Below are 23861 nucleotides of genomic sequence, written 5' to 3'. Positions count from 1 at the left end.
GAAACAGGCCAAGGAGGAGAACGAATCCTGGTAATCGGTTGTAAATGAGCTGCGGTATTTGATCAGTTTACTGCCAGTTTCGAAAGCCGGTTTACTTTGGGCGGTTTACGAAAGACTTTGGGCTGCGAGGTTGGCTGTGCCTGCCGTTCTTCAATCGCGGAGTTCCCTCCGTGCCTGAAAACTGAACATCAGTTAACACTGCAGTCTTTCACGTTGTTCTTTGCTTATGTTTGCTTTCTGAACTATGGGATAGCTCCCCATCGGGACAGCATTCAAAGTGAGCTTAGTTTCGTTAATGCAATTCACCGAAGTGCACCCCTTTCGCCTCACCGAATCCGTTAAAAATAAAAATAACCTTCATCGTTTAATTTCTTCTGCGTTCGACTTTTCTTGTTTCTTAATTACTCATGACGAGGTGTGAAGAGGACCGCGGAGTTGTGTTCCATTGGTGCTGAGCAAAGTGCGTGTTTGCGTTGTCAAAATAACTACCAGGAGATTTCCGCTTTATTAATCCACCGCCAACACGAGCGAAATGCGTACGGATGTGGTTTGGTCTGGTGCCTTATTCTCGCCGCCCTATGCAAAGTTCATTGTTGACATTCAATAGACAAGTGACAATTTTTTTCTAGACCGCAGATACATAGCGCAAGCAGGATATAAGGGAAGCTGAAATTTCGCGTCTCTGCCGTCTTCGCCCACTCCACCTTACGACACCACTTACGGGATCCATGTTTGAAGTTGTTCTTTCCCATGTGACGCTTGTTCTTCCTTGTTGTTGTTGTTGTTGTTGTCCTGAGTGGCCGTGGCACATACCCACAGTGGGGGATTGGCCAAGAATCGGGTGTTTCAATTAGGTGCATAAAAAGAATAATGATAACAAGGGAGTTAACAAGGGAGATAACAAGGGAGATAACAAAGGAAATAATCAGATGAACCTTCTTCGTCCTCGTCTTGCTTTCGTGCTGCTTTTTCAAGCATGAACTATTACCAACTATCGCAGCTGCCCATACTAACTACTGATTCTAAATCATGCTGAGGTGCACGAAACTGCTAGTGCCTCCCACTTATGTGCGTTTACATTGTCGTAGTGCAATCACTACCGGTTTAATTTGTATTTTTGTGATGCTCGCAGCAATTTTCCCAGCAAAGCCTTGTTGGCAAAGTCGTCACATTGCTCTCTGTTATAGCATAGCAATATTACGTTCTAGGTAGCTAACTATTCACAGTACTTTCTTCGATGAACGTTTGCTGTGCACTTCATACTTGAACAGAAAGCATGGCTTGTTCCGCACCAGCGTTATTTTTTTTAAATTTTAGGTTGGATCTTTCGCTATGGATGAGCCGCTACGAAGTTGTGCTGCTGAGCACGAGGTCGCAGGTTCGTCTCCCCGCCGCGGCGTCCATATTTCTGACTGGGGCGAAGCGCAAAATTCTCATCTATATCAAGCATGGGTGCATCAGTAAATCAATATTAATCGGCAACCATTAACGACGGTGTTTCCCAGGTTCGCTGTGTTGCTCTGAAGCAATAAAGGAATGAATGAATGAATCAATCAATCATATTTTATATAGGTCCTACCGGCCTCTTCTTCTCACGCGTGGTGCAATCAAGCCCGGTGATGCATTTGCAAGAGCAAGAGAAAGAGACATACAGAGAGAAATGACATCGTGGCAAGAAAGGTGGAGAAGTCACGAGTGAGATCACAGTTCCGGGGTATTGCTCCATGCTGGGTTAAACCGAGATAAAGGGCACGCATGGAAGGGTAGTACAGTCAGTAGTCGGCGTTCGTGTTGTCCACTCCTCTACTCTTGTGTCCTGTCTGCACGCCTCACTTCTATTTTGCATAATGAATCCTTACCAACTAGCTCAGCTTTCTGTCGTTCTAAGGTAGGAGAGAACGAGTGGCGATAATCAAGAAATGGAAGAAACAGACGTAGAGTCTAGCGCGTAATAATCGTCTGCACTTGGACAGACACATTAGATTCCCATAAGATGGTATTCATATCCATGTGACGAGAGTAAGAGCGCGCTATAAGAGGCTAGTATCGAGGAAATATGCGGATATATATTGGATTTGGTTACTGGGTTTAACGCGCCAAAACGGAGATTTGATTAGGAGCTACGCCGTAGTGGGGGACTCCGGATTGATTTTGGCCACCGGGGGATCTTTAACGTGCCCCCAATGCGCGGGACATTTCCGTTTTTGCATTTTTGACCTCATCGAAATGTGGCCGCCATGGCCGGTATTTGATACTGCGACCTTCTGCTTAGCAGCGCAACACCATAGCCGCTAAGCCATCACGGCAGGTACGGATATTTAAACTAGAGCAATAACACGATAAGAGAGCAGTGCTATAATATGACACGAAATGAAGACTAGTGCATTGGGGCATACTGGGAATTGCGGATATGACGTAACTACGTGTCGAAGTGCCCACTATACAATCATTAATTAGTTACTCTATTAATTATTTTGTACTCGAAAATGAAAAGCAGTGTCAAGGAAGACGACGACAGCTGTGGGCCGTCTCTTCGTGGTGGTGTACTATCTGATGACTTGATTAAACCGTAATGAAATAAATAAATAAATAAATAAGCTTGCTCTAGTGGTGTTCCACTCGAGTGCAATATTCAAAACGAGACATTTGTTTAGCTCAACTCCATTCCTATACAGCAAATTTATTTATTTTTAAAACTGCGCTACTTCAACATATTTAGTTTGCCTTTGGCGCTGATAAATGATTTAATCCAGCAGTCTTCGGCAATATCTATGTTATTACAGTTGCGTCTCATTTCTCGCCCAACTCGGTTTACTGAAGAACTGGTTTACTGGTCGCTGCTGCTTTTTTTAGCGCGCCCATCGTCATCTTCGTGGTGTGCTTCCAGGGATTAATAATGCACTGCCTCTGAAAAGCGGTCTCCTAATTGTTCCCCTCGGGCCGGGGCGGGGGGGGGGGGGGGGAGGAGGGTAGAGAGAATTGAAATCTAATTTACGGATTCCATTGACGGGGATACTCGTTCTTTCGAGGCGACAACTTTGGCTCGAAACGCGGACGTGACAGATGTAATAACACGCTGCTTAAGGCTCACTTTCCTTTTTTATTTATTCGTTTTTTCCACTATCGCTTTTATATACTTCTTACCGCTTGCTTCCTTTCTTCTTTCGCTTGACAGCACCCAAGCACCATTTCACATGATGCAAAATTAGAACACGTTGGGCATGAAGTATTTTTGGGCATGAAGAAAGCATACATACGTACAAAAGCCATGCAATTGTTTTGAGTGTTAATCTATCAGTAGAATAATTATTAAATTAGTAATTGGTTTCCCGAACTACCCACACCAACCCACATATTGCTCTAACATATATGAACAACGCTTAAATCATTCCTGCGGGATATGAGCCGGAATGAGACACCGTGACTGACTTTTGTGTTAGCTCTTTTGTGTGTAGTGTGCGTTATGTGCTTTGGTTTTGGTTTTGTCTCACTCCATTTGCTTCGTCCCTCAACACCTGGGCTGGAATAGCATGTCAGATTTGCTGCCAGGCTAACATCTATAGGTATAATTCTCTCTCTCTCTCTCTCTCTCTCTCTCTCTCTCTCTCTCTCTCTCTCTCTCTCTCTCTCTCTCGATTACTGCTACTAAAAGCTGTGAAGTAACATTCCAGTGCCTATATCTGAATTTGAAGATGTAGAATTGGGCGTATCATATAAATGAAATACGCTGGGCCATGTGGGGTTGGCTTGCATAGCTTGCCTCACAGATTATGAGCACAGCTAAAATGAATACTTTAGCGCTTCTCATGAAAAAAGAGTATAGTGGCTTAGAAGCACATACCTTGCATGAGACAACATGTATAACGCATCTGTCTGAACAGTTCGTTACTCGCTGCTCCGGGAATTCTCGTAAGGTTGCGTAATGCCCGGCCGGTTTTCACAGTTCTCGCTAACTTACTCGTAAGCGTCCATTCCTTGTGCGTGAGTGCATTTTTCGAAACTTTTTTTAAGTGCGAATGTGTGCACCAGAAAAAAATGACTGCTTATTCCGCCTTCTGCTGCAATTTCCTTGCGGTGTTGTCTCCCAAAAGGTATGTTTTTTTTTTATACAGCTGGGTGTTTCTATATTTCGCGTTGGCCGAACCGCCGTGCAAGCAGAAGGACTACAAGTTCTCTCCGGACGTCACCTGCACGCAACAAGGACCGTGCTTCCATCTGCCTGTTTCTAACCTAAGCTAAAGACACCAACCACCGGCTACAACACGTTAAATTACAGAAGAAACAAGATTAACTTTGCCGCGAAGAACTGATTAGAAGTCTGCAGGAGAGCTCGCAACTGCATTGCATCACATGACGTGCTCTAATCATCATCACCATCATCGTCGTCGTCGTCGTCATCATCGTCATCATCATCAAAATCATTTATTGTCTCCTAAAGACCCCTTTCCGGGTATTACATTCGCAGATGATCTCAGCCGTAAAGCAAACGTGTGGCCTCACACCCTCCCCACACAATATCACGCGCCTTCCTCTCAGCCCTGCCCTTGCGACCAGAGCTCGGAGCGGTGGCTAAACCCGACTCATTATTTTTGTCACGTGCAGCCGCCTGGCGCCTCTCGAGCTAGTCGACGTTTCTATCCTATCGGCGTCGCAAAAAAACGGAGAAAACTGTACCACTGAAAGCGCTTTGATTGATCGTTCGCGGACCTTGTCATTACTACTGGCAAGGGTCTCTGGTTCGTTGCAGCAATAAAGAAGTAGCAGAACATCACGTGGTGAACGATCAACCAATGTTTGGCCTGCTCACTCCGTAGTTTTTTTTTTCTCGTCTTCTGCCTTTCTTCATCCTCGCGGCGCTTACGAAAACGTGACATAGTGTACTGTACCGTGCTATGGCGTTAAATCTGTCGCTAAGAACCAGAGAGCTCAAGTTTTGCCCTGTGTATTATTTCTGTGCCTAGCCCTTATTCAGCGCTGATTATATTTCTGCAGCCTGTGCAGAGGCGTAACGGACCTTTCGTTTCGTCACTGACCCTTCCACGAGATCTCGCCTGCTTACCAGGCCCCGTCCCTATGATGGCTCGGTGGTGACATCTAATGGCAGTGTCGCCACATGAATAATGGTCGCCCGCCGCCAATAGCCAGACGTTTTCGCTCTTTTCCCCTTCTTGCATTCTGCACTTTTCTTCAACTGTGGATAGAATTCATGCTTCTATTTTTTCTTTCTTGTCATTCGCCTAAAGAGTGAGACAAAAGAAAAGAAAGGCGGGGAGGTTAACTAGAACACTTCGGTCTCCTGCGCTCTCCTGTGGGGCAGGGCGAAGGGATGCAGAAAAATAGGAAAGAAGTAGAGAAAGAGCAAGCGAGAGAGAGAGAGAGAGAGAGAGTTAGAGCTCACGCACACAATCACAGCCACTTGCCGCACAGGACAATAGTGAACACTTTGCAGTAGTAGAGTAACTTGCGAAGACTTGTCGTCGGTAGGAATCGCAACAATGTATTCGAACTATTCTGCTGCGGCAACTTGAAAAGGTGGTGTTCCAAAATTATTTGTTCTGACAATGTTATGTCATCAGCACCACCTAGCGCAGTCGCGAGCAGTCGCCTCTGTATCCACTGTAAAGCGATTACCTGAACGCACATTCTAACGACGAAAGTCATCACCACGAATTTCGAAAGCTCTCAGTGCAGAACACTGACGGCTGCAGACATCGCAGCCCTTCGTATTGCAGTGGCATTTTGTTTGCTGCGAACAACCGCCGCACAACCGACGAAACAACCGAAGACCGTACTGCAATGTTTGCTATCAGCTCTATATGGCGCGGAGTTCATCGACAATTGTTGTTTTGAGACCATGCTTAACTCGTAGAAAAGCCATTTTGTGGTTATGGACTATGAAATAACGTATCACTACTACTGCTCGATTAGGCCTTGAAGAACACCAGCATATAGCAATTTCTTTTTCAGGACAGATGATACAAGAAACTTGCTCATATGGTCACGTTATTGCACGGTATCTGAGTGGAGCACTTCAGTCGCAGCCGACTGCACTGTACCTTATGCCTTCGATTTTAATCAAGACTACTCCATAACAAAGCAAGCCTTTTGTATTGGTGACAGCTTAGACTACAGAGAACGCGAATGCGTTTTGCATAGGGTGGCGCAGTCACCACAGCCTGTCACCACTGTGGTGATGAGAAAAATAATATTTCATATTCTATGCCTATGCCCGTTGTACTGTGCCTAGAGTAACCCGTACAACACCCTGACTCCTGCTTATCTTCGGAGAACTCTTGCACCTATTCGCCGTCTATGCGCGCCATGTGGGGCCACAGTGACAGATAACGCTCTAAAATTCGCACTTTAAGAGGCCTAAAGATACCTTCAAACATTCATTTGTGAACATACAGTGTATCCCCTATACGTCTGCAGAGTTTTCTTGCCGTTTTCTTGAAGGCGTTTTAATTACAAACGATTGAAATTTGTACCGGAACTGTTAGAAAGAATCAGCTTCGCTAGAATAGGGTTGTCATTGTCTAAGTTCACACATGTCTGCGTTTCTCTTTTTCTTCTTTTACCAAAAACGCACATAATTATTCCGCACACGGACTCCAAGCTTTGCCCACACATTAAAGTTCAAAGGCAAACAACGTTCCCTAGAAAGCAGCGAGAGTGCTACTGGAGTTCCCCAAGTTTATTTATTTAATCAGGTTTCCTTACAGGTTCCGTCAGGAACATCGAGTAAGGGGGGCGCTTGAATCAAATACAAGTTTAACAGCAGCAACGCAGTATCAAACAATTCAATGTTTATTTAGTCTACAAGACTCGGCAGTAGCTTGTATATTTGACGTGCATCTTCACAGATTCGCGCAGCTAAAGCTTCAGCGCCGCTATCCTTCACTACTCTGTTTTCGCATGCTTATCCGCCTCCCATAGTCTAGGGTGACAAACTAAACGTGCGTCTGGTTAGCCTGCCTGCCTTTCCTTCCTTCTCTCGCACTTCCCGCCTCACTGCAATATCTCCAACGGCTCCCTCAGTGAATGGTCGTCGACACTTGAAGCGGACGGTTTGTAGCACTCATTCCACATTGCCATCTCAGTCACAACAGTCTCGCCGTTAGAAGCGTGACAGCTGCAGAGTGCATTCCCTGCAGCTTGCTTCTCCGTGCGCGCGAGCAACAACAACAAACGACACATCACAGAAAAATGAGCAGAAGGATAGGTTGCCTCTGCAGCCAGAGGACTGTGTGTCTGCGGCACTATTGTTGGCTGTGGCTCGGCTGAGCGCGACCACGTTTGCAGCACGCTTGGCTGCCCCGGCGCCCGGAAGTCCCGAGGCTGCAGCGGTTGGCTGTTCGCCTTGGCTGAACTTCGCACATCACTTGCCTCCTTCAGCCCGGCTTGGATTTCGTCTTCCTCCCTCCGCTCTCTGTCCCAACTCCAGTCTGCTTGGTGCAAGCTCCCGCCGCTGCTCTTGCTTGTGCTTCCTCTAGTCTTTCGTTTTGAAGCATTCTCTCAGTGTCGCTATAGTCCGTCTTTTTTTTTCGTCTGTCTTCTGAACTGAAGATCCACTTGATCTTTGCGAGAATATTCAGTGACAGGGCTTTGTGGCCACGAACCCATGAGCGAGACACGTGATACATAAAAAACCGGGGGGAGGGGGAAGGGGCGTGCGTTAGTGCAACGACTGTGTCTGAACGCCTGCGCCACAGAAAGATATGGCAATAGAATGATGGAAAGGCGCAGTGTGAAGTGCAGTGCATTTTTGTGAAATCTTGATTCAGAAGTGCGCTGGAAGCAACTTTGCAAAGTGCTGTTGATGGTAAGCTATCTCACAGAGTGGAAAACCAGTCGAAACACGTAGGTTTGACTTTGAGCGATGCTCGTTGAACCCCGAATGGAGCATTATTCAGGAAGGTCCGTATTTTAATTTTTCAGAGAAGTATAAAGCATCGTATCTGGTTGAAGTTGAACAATATACGCCCCGCACGATATGCTCCTTATCCTCCAGGCGCAGTTGTGAAAGCCAAGAAAAAAGACAAGAAAAATAATTTAGCCTCATCGGCGAACCGTACCCGTTAGCTGGCCGGGGCGGCCTCCGACCTGTGAGCCTTTACCGAAGCTCTTCAAGGCTGAATTTGAAAGTACGTTGCTTGTGCAGGAAGAATTGAAATAAAGGCTCCCGAAGGGGGCGGTTTGGGTGTGTTGGTTATTCCGCGATGTTTTCTTGAATCGGCGCAACTCGGACTGAATCAAGTAAACAAGACTATAATATCAATAGTACGGGCCCCCTGTCTCTTCTGGTTTGCCTTGTTTCGTCAACTGATTCAAAGTTGCGCTAATTTAGGAAAACCGGACTTCATTTGATCAGTGGGATGGGTTTATTACAGAGCTTGAGGCATTCTAGCTCTACTCATGCCAGTCAGTGGTAAGCTTTCGTTGAAATCGATAAACGGACTCTTAGTGCGCTCTCGTTACAATATTCGAATTAGTGACTCATCGCGCAAGCTAAAGTGTTCGCAACTGTTATGAACCTTGCGCAGCAAAAAAAAAAATTATTACGAATCTACATTCACTAATGCGAAGCATTGTTAGGATTGTCCCCCGTGTATCTTGCGTTGGGCCGGATAGTACGGTTAAATCCTGGCGTATAAAGTAGTGCGAGCAAGGGTAGCCTGGTTCTGCGTAATAGGACAATAAATCACGGTGACTAACCCGTACTTACCATGATCCTACGACGAGTCCTTAGGTAGGTGCCAACTTTTTACAACGTCAGCGTCAGTTCAAGTAGGCGCGTGTTTCAACATGACTCCTGAAATCGATCCAATTACGAAAGGCGTGACTCACATTAAGTGAGTCCAGGTGCTTCCAACTTTGTGTGAATGTGATTTTGAGTGAGCCGAGGTGAGTACAACTGCGCGTGAGCCCGAGTCTGAGTGAGTCCCAGTAAATGGAGCACCGAGTTTGAGTTGAACTTAGGTACACACGAGTCACATGTGATCCCGAAACTATATGGTAGGATGATTTCCTGTGAACCTAACAGTGCATCCACGGGCGGTGTCCGTTAGAAGCAGTGGTCCTGAATGAGAATTTGTGAACAGTGGACTCTTGAGCGAAAAATAGAATTTCGCAAATGGGAGCTGCCGACACGTGAAGTGAATTGCGTGAAGATGTCTTTTTAGAAATACGAGCGTTAGGTGTATGTAGCTTGTAATCTGGCCGATAGTGAGTGATCTTGTCAAAGCCGCGTCCAAATTCGTCTGTGGCTATGGAGTACGCATGTTGGCATGGTTGCCGAGAATACGATCATTCGTACTCACACTCTAGCATACGTGAGTGTGTATAGCGAAAACGTGTACGAGCGGACATGACTAGGAGACGGGAGTGAGTCCCGTCCAGGGAGAGGTTGTGAGTACGAACGTGAATGATTGTCGTCACGGCGAACGAACGCGTGTGTGAGCGCCAGTAACTCATTTGACCCTGTGACTCGCGACGCGAGTATGAGGGCGAGTGATTGCCGGTGAGTGGCACTGGTCGGCAAATTCAGCCATGAGTCGACTCCCTCACACTCATACTTACTCGTCAATTTAAGTCTGAGTGAGTCCTAGGAGTGTGAGTTTGAGTATGAGTAAGATCGACTGGAGTACAATTTAGTGGGTGTGCATCCGAGTTACTCCCGCTGAGTAGATTTTTGGGGAGTATCAATCCGACGGAGCGTGGCTGAGTAGAATTTTGGCGAGTATGAGTGTTCAAATCTTAAGCAAAAATATATTTTTTGATTGAGTTCCGTTTATATTGCCTACCTACACTCATAGGCCCCTCTAAAGCACGTACACACACCTTTTAGAAAGGGTGAGTGGAATGTAATTAAAGTATTAATTAAAGTAAAGTAGCAATAAAAAGTAGTAGTAGAAGTAAAGTAGTAAAAAGGTTCCCAGTGTGGTTGTTATATAGGGCATTTGCAATTTCTTTTTTGCAATAAGAAATTGTTTCCTTATTTTTTAGCTGTGGCTCCCCATACAAGGTCTGTATAAATGAAGCGCTAAGTGAACAGAGCGTGACAAATTAACAATTTTACGCCTGTCGGTATAATATATCGATTTCGGTTTATCATTCCTGTAGTACAGCTAAGTTTATGAACTACATAATTGACTTGCTGATCTCATTGTAAGGTACTTGGCAAGTGCACATTTAGGAATCTGATGTTATTTCCTACTTCAATAACATTATTATCATACATTAGAACAACCCCTTTTGTTTTTTCCCAACTTGCTTTGAGAAAGTTTCTTGCGACCAAGCAGACAAACTTCGTAAAAATTCATCCCCTGCTTCGATGATGCTACAGTAGCAAGTAGGAGACAAGAATACACTTACGTCATCGGTATAGAGTATAAATTTCGATTCCTGGTGAATAAGAACAATGTTGTTAACATGTAGGTTTAATAATAGTGGGCTAAGAATACTTCCTTGATGGAACCCGGTTAATATTAGGCGAGTCGATCAAACAAACACCTTTATGGTTACGAATTGCAGCCTACTGCTTAAACATGATTTCATCAGCCGAAGTCGTAAACCCATAATGCCATATCTTTCTAGTTTACTGGTCAATAAATTGTGATTGATACGATAAAATGCTTGCATGAAATCTAAAAATATGCCTAATGTTAACTGCTTCTTTTCAAAGTCATTTAGTAAACAAGCTTTCCAATCCAAGGGCGTAAGTTCCGTTGAATTGCCTTTCTGAATGCGGTGCTGGGCTTTGGGAATTTTCTTATTTGTTAAAACATGAAGACAGTTGGTCAAGTATTATTTTTCCCGATAATTTTGAAAATATGGTGAAGATTTAAATTGGGAGGTAATTTTGAATGTTTAGCTCATCTGATTTTTTGTACATTAATATGACTTTGGCAACATTCACTCTGGCGGGAGAAATGTCATTTGGGATGTAAAGGCTATAAATATGTGATAAAACAGGTGCGATATCGCATATTACTTGTTTGGTGAACATTATCTCTACGTCGTTAGCATCTCAGCATTGAATATTCTTGCACTCCTTTAAGACAGAACATATTTCAGCAGTAGTAGTTGGGCGAAAGAAGATCGTGTGTTGGTTGGAGCGAAAGGAAGGTTTGTCGAAGAAACTGGAGAAGGTATTGGCATCTTTGTTCACAAACTATTTATGAAACGCATTTGCACTTCGCATCCTATTACTAAGTGCCTCTGAAATATTTTTTTCCATTAGGTCTAAGTTTTGTTTCCGCCCCATTGTATCGTTGTTTCTTTGTTCTTTTTGGCATTTTGATACACAGTTAAAATGCACTTTGATGATCGCATTTTGCTCCGAAACACGTGAGAAAGCTTCGTAAGCGAACTCAATGCACGCGGCATGTAGCCTATATCTGACCGCCTCAAGAGCATGCACCTACAGTTAGGTACGGGACAAAATTTATTTTGCTTGGAACTAGAGAGAGAGAGATTGAATTTAGAGAAAGGCAGGTAGGTTAATCGTAGGTGCCATAACGCAGAAGCTGGGAGTTTTTCTGGTGTCACAAATCACGGCCTTCACAGTGTGGATAAAAAAAAATCGCGTGTCCCAGCAGATGCTGATATTGTGGAATACAAACTTGACCTTCTAACGGCGCCTTAGGGAGGCTGACGACGTAGTACAGTGGCCTGAAAAAAATGCTCTAACGACGCCTGAATGAGCTGTAACAGCGGAAGAGATTGAATTGCATAAACACTGTCATGCTGATACGAAGCTTCGTTTCATGGCTGCGATAAGAAGTACCCCAACGACACTCGCAGCACGTGATCACGGCAAAATCTGACAGCGGCCGGCGTGACTGTATCAAGTGCACGCTAATTGGTCAGGGTGCAGCGTTAACGCAACGGTCACGTTGAAGTTCCGTCGCAGCGGAGAGGACCCAGACCGACCAAACTTCGCCCACGCGTGCCACAAAAGAAAGAAGGTGAAAGAAAGAACGACTGAGCGAAACAGGTCATGAATCAATAAAGGAATGAGAAAGAAACAGCGATAATGAACGAACGACTGCGCAATAAGTGCGTGGCTGTTTTCAGTACCTGTCGCTAAGAGGTCCCGTTGCACGAGGTTGCAGCCAGCGGGCCCGAGTCGTAAGCATTCGAGGGCTGCATTGCACCATTGAATCAACGTACGAGTAGGCGCAGGTAGGTTAATGTCTACGACAAGAATCGAGAAAATGAAGGAGTGGGGAACATCAAGGAAAGAACCACTGGAAGCGATAAGTGCACAAACACGTGACGCAATGGTAAGGGGGGCCGTGTGGCGACCGAATTGGAGTACGTAATCTCAGAGCCTGCCAAGACGCAGCAGCATGGACCTAGGGGAAGAGCCAGAACTCTTATGGGACGCAACCTGAAAAAGTACAGGTAGAAAGGAAAAAGTAGCGAGCGCTAAAGTTGAAAGTAAAGCAAAAAACAAAAAGACTGAAGGGGGAGGAAATGGATAGCGATGACGGTCTCGGAATGGTTGCGTGACGGAGTGCCGGCCGGGCCATCAAGTGGGGAACGCACCGTATGTAAAAAAGGGAAAGCTCAGAAAGGCTGAGGTAGAAGTCCTCCCTTCGGAAAACGGAAAAGAAAAGGAAATAGATGGAAAACGTTGCTGAAAGGAGGACAAATGGGCAAAGAAGGGGCGAAGGAAGGTCGGCGCTCTGAAAACGATTGCGCGAAGCTGCCCCTGAAATATAAATTTGGCCCGCGGGAAAGACGGGAGGAGCACAGTGGTAGTTATATGGGGTCGGAACGTGCTTCGGGTACGGGGGCAAGGGTATGCGGGCTTGCGGGACTAAAATTGGAGGGATGGGGAATCCTGTTGCGTGGTGCGGCCGCCACGGCTGTGGCCGTGAAGACACCGTTTTTTGTTTCTTTGCTTTTAGCGCTTCGAAGCGGTTTCTCCGAGAGGGCGATGAGTAGCTATAAGATTGAAGGGAAAGGAAAAAAAGAACGTTGGGAAGTGCATCACTTCCCCAAAGTAGGCGGTGTCGGTGAAAATGGGGAAACGCTCCGACGAGCGAACTTGGGAAACAAAGGGACGAAGAAACTCATGCACCCCACTCGAACCAGTGGTTTGGCCCTTCCTGCCTTGACGTCAGTTTTTGGTGCCGACGGTTTCGGGATGGCGGCCTGAAGCCGTGCGGATGGACCATGGATTATTAAACGCGCTCCACTCAGCTCGGCGCTTCGAGCCCTACTCTCGAATTCGTGTACTTTCAATCATTCTTCCGCTCTTTCTCTCCTTAAGTCAATGAACTTAATCACCTGTTGGAGAGCAGCAAATTGCTTTTCGGCGTTTCTTTTTCGCTTGGCCGTGGCGCGCCGAGGGCGGCTTCGTGACCAGGGTGCTGAATGAGCATTGTGCGCCTGCTGTTGTGGGCTCTGGTTTCCCGACCCTCACGCATCATGGCATATGTTGTCCATTATAGCAGGGCTTACAGCAGAATTTAAAGGCTGGTTCTTGATCACTAAAGGAGAAGCGACTTAATACATGACGACTATTTGGGGATCAATTTAGCAGCACCAGCCAAACGGTGAAATAGCGCTTTCAAATACACAACGCTTCTTTCCAATGTTGAGGGGGGAAAGAAAGAAGATAGCGAAGACGCCGTAGTTTGGTGAGCAATACATAGCAACAGTAGCGTTCAAGCGTCCTTAACTGAGGTGTTTCAGTCAGCGTTGTATCGATTTTCTTTTTCGTCTTGTTTTGGCGCGCTGGATCCTAGCACGCCCAGCGGTGGCGGCTGCTATTCAATTCATTTGTAGCTCAGTCTTAAACCGAAGCTTTCTGGGAAAGACCTTGCAGGTTTCGCTACTATCTTGTAGAACAGCTAACAGACGGGACAGCACTCGTATAACAAATCAGCCTTATATGTAGCCGCATCTGTACTACCCCCTACAGATATGCCGGTGGCCAGCTCCGTTCTCTATGGAATTACGCAGTGAAACAAAGAAGGCTACCTAAATAACCTTAGTACAACGGATGTATGCCTTCAACTGCATAATACACCGATTAATGAAGATTTTTTGCTTGCGTAAGCCTTTCTATTCTTATCCAACGAGAAAACCATCCGTGCGTCCGTCAGTCACGTAGGACGAGCGCTTTCAAGATACAGACTCACATGTCTGGCTTCAACGCTAAGTAAACGGCGATAACACAGTGAGCGGAGCTATCAGCACTCAGCACATCCTTTCGGCATCGCGGATCGCTTTCAAGATACGGTCCCAACGGCCGTGCCATGTGCAGCCATATGGCACCGAAGTACGGTTGATCACGGTTCATAAGGGTTTGAGGCGGAACCATAAGGCGCTAAAGTGCGACAACGGCTTATAATGGTCAGAACGTCATCAGCGCACCTGGCGCCGCCACCTGCAGTTAGTTTGCTTGCTTCGTCAATTCACCTTGCGCCGCCGTCCGCAGCAGTTCCTTGGCGCCGCAGCGCTGTCGTTTGTACTGACCCGATCAAGTTTCGTAAGGATGATAATGACACCGGTATGCGTGGAGATGAGCAAATGGCGCAATGCTTACGCATACTTAGGTAATTCCACTAGGAATTTCCGCATGCTTATATATATATATATATATATATATATATATATATATATATATATATATATATATATATATATGCTCTCCCGGGGTTGTCGCGCCTACTTGGTCGCCTTCTCCCTGAGACAAGCGGGGCTGATCCTGGATGTAGTGCAACATTAAACAGGACAGCTATAGCTCATTGGCTTGGCAATTGCGCTGAATGTCGTACGGAGATGGCGCGGTTACTGCCACGTGATTGGTCTCCGGATGCGGTCATAAGACCACGTTGTGCTTTTAGTGTAGGTTTTTCTGCCTCAACTAACATTGAAAACACGCGAGTTGATAAGCTATTTTTGGCTACGTGGAATTATTGCAATTTAGCATTCGTGGCTAAATCCTGAAAGCTACTTGAAACCATGTTACGCCTTCCGCATTGCCTGAGATTAACGCCCCAGGGACTAGCTCAACTGTGCGAATAGAGTATACCCGTAAGCAACCTCTTCACGTCTTCAGGCTCGACGTCATTCGAGCCCGAAGTTTCTGAAGTTCATCATTATTATAGCACTTGGTTCGCAGCTAGATAAGTATAAAAATGATCAAACTTACTGAGATTTCCGTGGGTTATTTCATTCATACTCAATAATTTCTTCACTTAAGAGTCATCGTGAACTGCTTCTAGTCTCGAGATTAGAAATAAAATTACGTGTAGTAATCCTACCACAACCAGTAACTATATATCGCTACCATGGTTTCAAATGCGGAAGGCCACGACAGGTGGCAGAACAGGGCAAACATTATTGAGTGCATTCGAGACTACACCTATGATGACGGAAATGCATGCGCATACGTTATGCATATATGTGCAATATATGTAGAGTGTTGTTAACTGCGGTTTAATGATAATCAGTCGGCAAATAACATGAGCACTTCATTTGCACGCACAGCTGGTCAAGGATTCGCGGGAAATGAGTATGGGAAACATCATTTGTTTAATTGCACAGATTATTCACCGCAGAACTTCCGCAGAACTGATTTGCCGGCGCATTCACCATCGAGCCTGCTCTGCTGATTTACATAAAACATTAGACACGGTTTACAAAGTGCGCTATTAAAAAGTTCACAAATAGACAGTTATTTTTCTTTACGGGCGCATAAAGTTTGACACGGGGCTTCTTCCTTTCTTATTTTTTTTCCCCGAGCTATTCGACGTTACTCGATTGGGGCAACAAACGAAGCATGCTGAAAGTCGCAATTCATTTCGACTCTTCCGTTGTCCTTATGGGGCTCTTTCCGACGACCGATTTTAATCCTCCCGGCACAGTTTTCCAACTGCAACGAGACCGTGCTCTGCACAGCGCTCCCCTAGCGCAATAAATTGGCGCACTCACGCGTAACAAAGCTGCAGGGGGAGGGGGGCGCTAAGCGTACTCTCAGCCGGTAGAGCGTCCCGGTCTATGTTGAAATTGCGCCAAAGTTTGGAAAGGCGGGGGGTGGGGGGGTGGGGGATTTACACTCGCGTGGCGCATGCGCACAAAACATCCCTCGTTACTTCCACTCCGTACCTGACTTTACACGCTGCTGTTTCGCTTTTCATTACTCATTCTGCAGATTTTAATCCCGCTTCGTGCAGCGAGGGGAGCGAAGTGAGGCTTCCTAACTATACACTGCAGTTAGTGTCGGTGCTTGCGTGATTTGTTTCGTGATATTTTAAATTGTTGGCATCTTCTGTTGCCGGTCTTTTCTAAAACATTTGGATCGTCCAATAATTTGCAAGAAATGAAATCAGAAACATGAGAAAAGAACGCACGCATAGCAGAAAAGAACAAGGCTGTAGCACCGATGCGCTTGAACCCAGAGGATCATTGTAGCGGGCCCGAGAAGACTCCAGGTACAATGCGCACGCAAGTGTTCAATCCAAGAAAACGAGCAATTCAAGAAAACAAATGGATAAACAAAAACGAGTTTCAATCACTTATGCAGGGAAGCGTTCAAACCACTGCACCAGACATACAGAATTGGGGAACTAAAGTCATACCATATTGCGAATATAGTATATATAGACACCTGTTACTTTTGGTCGCTCAATACAATTTCTGTCCGAATCTCTTTGTATGATTCTTCTGTTTATTCAGCGGCTAAATGCCCGGTGATCATATATATATTTCGACTGCCCACCTGATGGCACGTCTTTGGCTAGCCTCCCTGCAATTTCCTCTTTGCCTCTCTTTCTTATTTGATGATGATGGTGATGTCCCGACTGGAAATTTAGGAAATAGACGTTCTGCTCCATCGGCCCAGCAGTGGAGCCCGGGCCTTCTGCTGCTCACATCATCATCTTCATGCATTTGTGGTCATACCGTCGTCGAGATGCCGCAACGTCGCTCCTTCGTCGGCACGTCGTCATCCACACATCGTCGTCGTCGCGCCATCATCGTCATTTCGACATCATCGCGTTGTCATCATCCCGTCGTTATCATTCCTTCTTCATTTAATCATCCCCATGTCATGGTCGTTATTATGCTGTCGTCATACCGTCGTGGTCCTGCCATCGTGATCGTTTCGTTGTAATTCTGTCGCAGACATCATCCCATTGAAGTCACACCGTATTCGTGATTATTTTTTTTTTCGTCGTACAGATGTCATGCTTTAGTGATTGTTCCATCGTAGTCATTTCATCGTCATTATGCGCGGTAACCGCATGTTGGAGCTCCACAAGTTTTCTCGAGCGAGATGTTACCTTATGAACATGTGTCCAATGAAGTCGTGTGCTCCGTACTTGCAAATGGTCGCTAAACAAAGTTAGCGTTCTTTGGAAACACCGATGGAAGCTTCGCTGAAACCAGCCCCCACACCACGTGGTATGCGGACACGTTTTTTTTTTTAAATTGGTGTATTCGTTACCCCACCACCTTCTTCATCCTCCCGTTCTCCCACGGCCTCTCTATATCTGTCGATTTGCGTCACTCTGACTAGTTTCAAGACAAACTCGCTCTCCGGAAGCACTAGCGTGGTCGTTAGATGCAGACGATCTGCGCACATCCGATAGCCGAAAGCTCACAAACCAAACAAATGGCGGATGCCTGCTGCCAGCGTGCCCACCACGGCCAACCGAGATCCACTTTCTGCCTACTTCTCGGAAAATATTTCAGCTTGGCAAACATGCGATGCAAAGCTGGGACGTACGAGAGTCAACTGAAATGACTGTGTCGGCCACCGATAACTTTTCGTGCGGTGTTCTATGTTTCCTATGCAAGAAAACTTAAACAAACAGAATGATTCATTAATGCGCATGGCGTTCACAGCATCGCTCATCCGTCCGCTAAAGCATGCACTCCGCGGTTCAACTGGTGGCCACCGAGGCATTAGGCGATAGCTCGTCATCTGTCTGTCTCACTGCAGACGCAGCCCACCGCTCAAAGCAAAGGCAAGGAAACACGGCCGCCCTATGCTTTTGAAAATGCGGTGAGCGCTACTTGAGCTTTTGGCTCTTTTGTTGGCAACCTGAATTGTCTCTGCTGTGTCAAGTAATATTTTGAAAGGTGCCAGGGCACAGCAGAGACGCTATCTTAAAGGGAACAACAGATAGAATGCAACGTGAAGACTGAACGAACAGACGTTCAAGTACAGCTGATTTCAATTATTGCTATTGCCTCAAAACATGGCTCGTGCACAGGAGAGGGATTGGCCACACTAAAACGGTGGCAGTTGTGCTGAGTTAGCGAAGTGGTTGGCCCGCATGGGTATGAGTTATTCACCGTGTTTTTACAGAAACATGAAGAGCGGAAGCGACAAGGGACAGTGGAAGATGACGAAAACAAGCGCTGACTCAACTGATGTTTAATTTTGGAATATCAGTGGCTATAGAGGCTATATATTTATATACATAACGGTATTGATTTCCATTGCAGCTTCGTAGATTCAAGTGGATGACAATCACTCCCCTTCATATATAACTATATGCATCTTACATTGTCCCCTGTCGGTTGTGTTGTTCACTTTTCTGCAAAATGCACTGACACTCCATTCCCTTAACCCAGAAGATGTCGCGTGTCGACAGCTACAAACTGACTCATTCCAGTGTCTCTTTTACCTTCACCTCTTCAACCACACACAATGTCCCTCGTACTGTCTCTACTGCAGAGCAAAGCCCATACTGTATCACTGCACCTGGGAATGTGCACACCCTCTACGCTACTCCCCTATTCCTTCACCTTCACCTTCCTCCTGGCAGACTTAGAGAGACAGAGAGAGAATCAACTTTTGCACTGAGCCGTTAGTGACGGTTGGTGCGCGCTGGCATCAGATGGGGTGGAACCTTCTTCTCAGGTCCCATATGCGTCCAGCAGTTCCTGGCCCCTAGCCGCCAGCGCGAGCTCGCTCGGTAGGTCGGGGCTGGACAACAAGGTCTCCCATCGCTCGGGGACTTAGACCCGCAGACCAGCTTAAACCCGCAAGAGCAGCGATGGCTGATCGAGTGGTCACGCGGAGTGGCGCGAGCCAATGGAGCCCTGAACTAAAGGCTCCATCCTAAGAGGAAGTCAGTCCACCTCATTAACAATAGACGTTTCTCCTTTCTCTTTCTCTCTCTCTCTATCTCCCTCTACTCCATAGAATATTCAAGTGATCTTCATTCCTGCGTAACATTACAAAAAGGCTAACAGCGAACTCAAGAGAACGTTGCAGAATGGGACGTTTCCCTCGCATGCTGAAAATTAGGTTTAAGGAAAAGTTAGTAATACTGTTTTATGACGCAAGGCCTACAACGACCAAAGAGCGTCAGTAACGATGTTTAGTAGTGCGGTAGAATGTTAAAAACATGACTGCGAGTATAGTGGGTTGCGATGCCTGTGATGTGCTGCGGTGGCTGTGAAGGCCTAAAAAATTAGAAAGACTGGTCTTGCAATTTTTGAGGAATTCCAGAATGATCATGTAGGATTTGGAGGTAGAAATAGCGCTTTCCGGCAATCTGCACAGCAGCTTCTTTGTGTCAAGGACATAGAGAATCCAGAATGTTCGCTTCGTGTTCTAAACAGACTATGGAAGATGAGTTTAAAAGCGGTAAGATATATTCTTCAAAAAGTCCACATCATTAGGATAATTTAACAGGCAGTTGAGGGGCAACATTAGCTCAGCCGATAGGAAAAAGCCCAGGGTGCATAGGTAACTCGTTGCGGTAAAGTTCAGTAGAGTATTTTTTGTTTCACGAAGCTTCCATGCCAGGGCATTGTAGAGGGTCATGTATGACTGTGAGTGGACTTCTACATCTGATGCAGACAGGTGGATCAATACCGGTTAGCAAGAATAAGTGTGTTGCGTGTATGTGTCCTATCCTCAGTCTCGACATGATTACTTCCTCCTGTCCCCCTTTCCCTTTCCCCCAGTATCCAACCGGGCTCAGTCCTGGTTAACCTCCCTACCTTTCATTTATCATTTGCTCTCTCTCTCTCCTCCTGTCTGTGCCGTTGTGCACGTGTTTGCGTAAGGTAGAGTTGAATTATTTGAAGTTTATTACTTTCTTTGGCCCGAACTTTTTGCCATGTGCGACGCAGTATTCCTTGAACAACAGGTTTCATATCTTCATATGGCACGTAACTTACATCTATATGGGGCCTCAGAGCTGCTAAAGCCGCATTTGAGTCGGCCTCTTCATTACCAGGTATACTAGTATGACCAGGTATCCAGCAAATATAATGTGTAGCCCTCTTTCGCAGGCTAGGGATGAGCTGCTGAAGAGAGTGTTTATCACTGAATTCTACCTCTGTTTTTCTAGATATATCAACCGGACCACACTTAAGGTGTCTGTGTATACCGCCGATACATAGAGTCGTTTTATTGTAATTTCTGTAACTGCTATAAGTATAGCACGATCTTCAGCAGCGAAAGTACTTCTGTGTTTCTTTAATCTTAAATGGACTACAAAATCTCGACCGAATGCAGCACATGATGTTGTTTCAGCAGTTTTTAAGCAATGCATCAGTGTAAAATTCTGGGCACTTGCACTTACCCTGTAGTGATAAGCTTCTTGAGGTGCATGCTTCTTGTTTGTTTCCCTGAACGAGAAGTCACAATGTATCGGGGTAGATTCCCATAGTACTGCTAACTCGTTAGCGTTGTGGCGGTGAACGTGCGACAGCAATATGTTCTTTTCTTGATGTAGCGACAGTGCTTTCAGTAGAAATGGCGTCGTTAATGTTAGCCGCTTTGCAAAGAGGGCTTGCGTTTCTGTGCTCTTCATCATTTCGTAACATAAGTGTTCTTGGTTGGAGCCAATCTTAAGCATGTACATAAGACTACAATATTCACGTTGTCGGCTAGATTCCACTGAATAGCTCCTACGTACAAGCTTGTAACAGGGCTAGTACGGAATGCTCGTAGGGCAAGTCGCATGCCAAGGTTGTGGGCGGCATCGATAATTTTTAAAGCAGAACGTGTAGCTGACTGGCAAATGATGTTCCCGCAATCAATGCGCATTTAATCAGACTGTTATAGAGCGAGAGCATGCATCTCTTGTTAGTTCCCCACGTAATGTTTGGTTCAGATTGTATGTCTCCTTTCCGTGAAACTAACATGCACGTCATCTTTCCTTCGTTAAAGCGAAAGCCATTCTTGTCTATGGAAAAGTTCTGATGATAGTAGCTCTACTGGAGGAGAGCCTGAACAGTTTGAAACAAGCAAACGAACAAACAAAATTTATCGCGGGGTGTCTCGATTAGGGCGAACACAAGAGAACGCAGGTATGTGTAGTAAATATGGCAGGACTGCTGCATTTTCCTTGACGTTTACGTTAGCTTGAACTTTGTCGCCGAAGGAAAATGAAGCGCCGCCTACGCTGACTGCGCCGCACCTTGTCGTTGAGCCGTAACAGATGCGAGGAATTCCCGCACTATTCTGAGCGCCGATCCCAGGCGGTTTGTGTGATAACGTTGCGAAATCGCATGCCTCCTCTGAGGGGAACGGTCGTCGCGCAGTTCATTTCCATTTTGCCATCAGTGCGGGATTCTCGATGTGGAACTAACCTCGTGCCCATCTCGCAGGATTCAATGAGCCCAGTTTAATTGAATCAGCGGGGCTGTAGAACTGGCCGCTTTTAGCATCTTGCAGTACCACTCACGCGTCTGCGGCTCTACTTTGTTGCTGCTTCCTTCTCGTCCTTTCTCGTGAGCGTGCGCGTATTCGCGAGAAGAAGGAGTGGCCGAGCGGAGGCGTCGGTCAATGTGCCCATCTGGCAGTCTTGACTTGTTGGCCCGCCGCATGGCATTCATTTCTCTTGCCTTTCTTCGTCCAGGCTCCCTGTCCGCCGGCTGCGCCCGGGACATAAAGAGCTACGAACACGCTGGTGCTTGAACGCACATTCTCTACTACTGTACTGTCAAGTGAGGCTATTCCAGCGCGTATTCTGTAGACGATCGCTTTCGTGAATTCTATTTTGTACCTACTGCTTTGTGGGCTTTGCTAACGAAAAAGTATGTCAAAAAACGACAGTAATGTATCACTGGTCCTCTTGTGATGCGTCACCCATTCCATCAATCTCTGGTGTCCGTTGTAACCCCACAGTGAACTGTTGGGTTCATTCATGTTTCGTTTAGAAGCTACAAAAAAAAAATTCGTGAACATTTTGCCGGTAAATCATCGCCGTATGCACGTTAGCTGTCCGAAGTAAGGTGCGTCATATAGCGCGTCGACACGAAAGTGGTGCGTGAGACGGTGTTATCAATCTAACACGAAATGTCAGTTTGTTCGCGGAGTTTCCCATTTTCTTTTATTTATTGAATACTGCGGACACGTGGTCCAAGCAGGGAGGGCGACATATGGTACATACAAAGAAAATCAGATTGACAAAACAAACAGAACAATGTAAAACAAGATTAGGAAGTAGATTCAATTTATACAATTCCATTCCGTTACAGTTCGAGGAAGAAAAAGAAAACTTATATGTGTTTGTTGTTGCAAAGTAAGGGGTTAATGCATCATGTCTGCGGTGGCGTGTAGTTGTGGTACACTGTTCAGTACACGAATTTCCTGTAGATGCTTGCGGGTTACCCAATGTGCTCCGCCCTCTTGACGTCGAACACAGGAGAGTAGACTTGGCAGAAGCTTTCATTTTTTTTAATTCAGTATCAAGTTCATTTTGCTCATTGCTCTCGGCAGATGCGATCTCTTCGCAGACTAATGCAGAGTAGGCGCTAACAGAATTACACGTACACGCACTGGAAAGAGAGCTGACACACGACGGACGTTGCGTGAGTGAAGGATTCGTTCTGATGTTAGTGGAAATGTCCGCAACTGCTGTTGCAAAGAACAGACAAGCATCGGTATTAATAACAACTACCAAATAGTTAAGTTTAGATGGGTTATGTTCAAGAAAGTTAATTTATTCTGCCGGTTACTGAAGCAACTTGCACTCGAGGGAAATATTTTCAACATGAGTTTATGACCAACGAATCGTTCCTATAGGCACCGAGCGCGGGACCAGTTTTGTCCGTTGGCGCCTTGCTGCAGCGGCGCCACGAATGTAGTAGCATTTGGCGGGCGGGCGGGCCGGGCTTTGCAGGAGCTTTCGCCAGCTACGCCGATTTAATACGTTCCGTATTTTTTTACAGCGAGGCTGTATGTGGCTAGGTTCTGGAAAAATTGCGTCCGTCTATCGGGCAGTGTAGATCAAGAATTTCTCCCCACACGTGGGCCGATCTCGGAGATAGTGCAACACCGGGCCGACCGGCGGCGGAGGTGAAGCAAGCTTTAAGCACTCAGCCAACTTGCTAAAATAAGTTTAGTACCTTAGGTCCAGATACAACCCGTATCTGATATTAACCTGATAAGAACAGATGTTAGACTTTGACCCGCATCGGCCGTGTCTAATTTCGCGACGCCCTCTCTTTGTCGGCGTCCCAAGCGCTTGCGTATCTCCTTTCCTTCCTCCCTCCCATGGTTGTGGTCCCGTAAGCGTTGTGCCCGCTAGGGCCGTGAGGCGGAAAGAAATGAGAACCGTCCATGTGGCCCCGGTCCCGAAAATTTGGAACGTTTCAGTGGAGCAACGGTCAGATTTCGGATGAAGTTTGTCGGGAACTAGTCTTGTGCGGCCTGCGTTGCGTGTGACCGCTTGTGGTTTTCGAGGGACCTCACAACCATCACTTTACTGCCGGACGTCGACCAACGCACGATCGGCTGGGCTACGGCGAAGCAGTGCGCACCCTCGAAGTGCGACGAGGTGCGCGTCTGTTCTACGTGTCCGTATTCGTTAGTAAAATGCATTGTGCCGCGTTATGCAACAATACATGGGTATGTATATCTCCCG

General features: G+C 46.2%; 1 pseudogene; it reads right to left on the bottom strand.

Moving 5' to 3' along the window:
• Nucleotides 1-23239: 23239 nt before the first annotated feature.
• Nucleotides 23240-23421, bottom strand: LOC142562589 (U2 spliceosomal RNA; annotated as a pseudogene).
• Between the last annotated feature and the right edge of the window lie 440 nt (nt 23422-23861).

Source organism: Dermacentor variabilis, chromosome 10 (assembly GCF_050947875.1).
Source record: "Dermacentor variabilis isolate Ectoservices chromosome 10, ASM5094787v1, whole genome shotgun sequence".
Lineage (NCBI taxonomy): Eukaryota > Metazoa > Arthropoda > Arachnida > Ixodida > Ixodidae > Dermacentor > Dermacentor variabilis.
The sequence above is the reverse complement of the archived record's forward strand: the minus strand, read 5'-3'. Positions and strand labels throughout refer to the sequence as shown.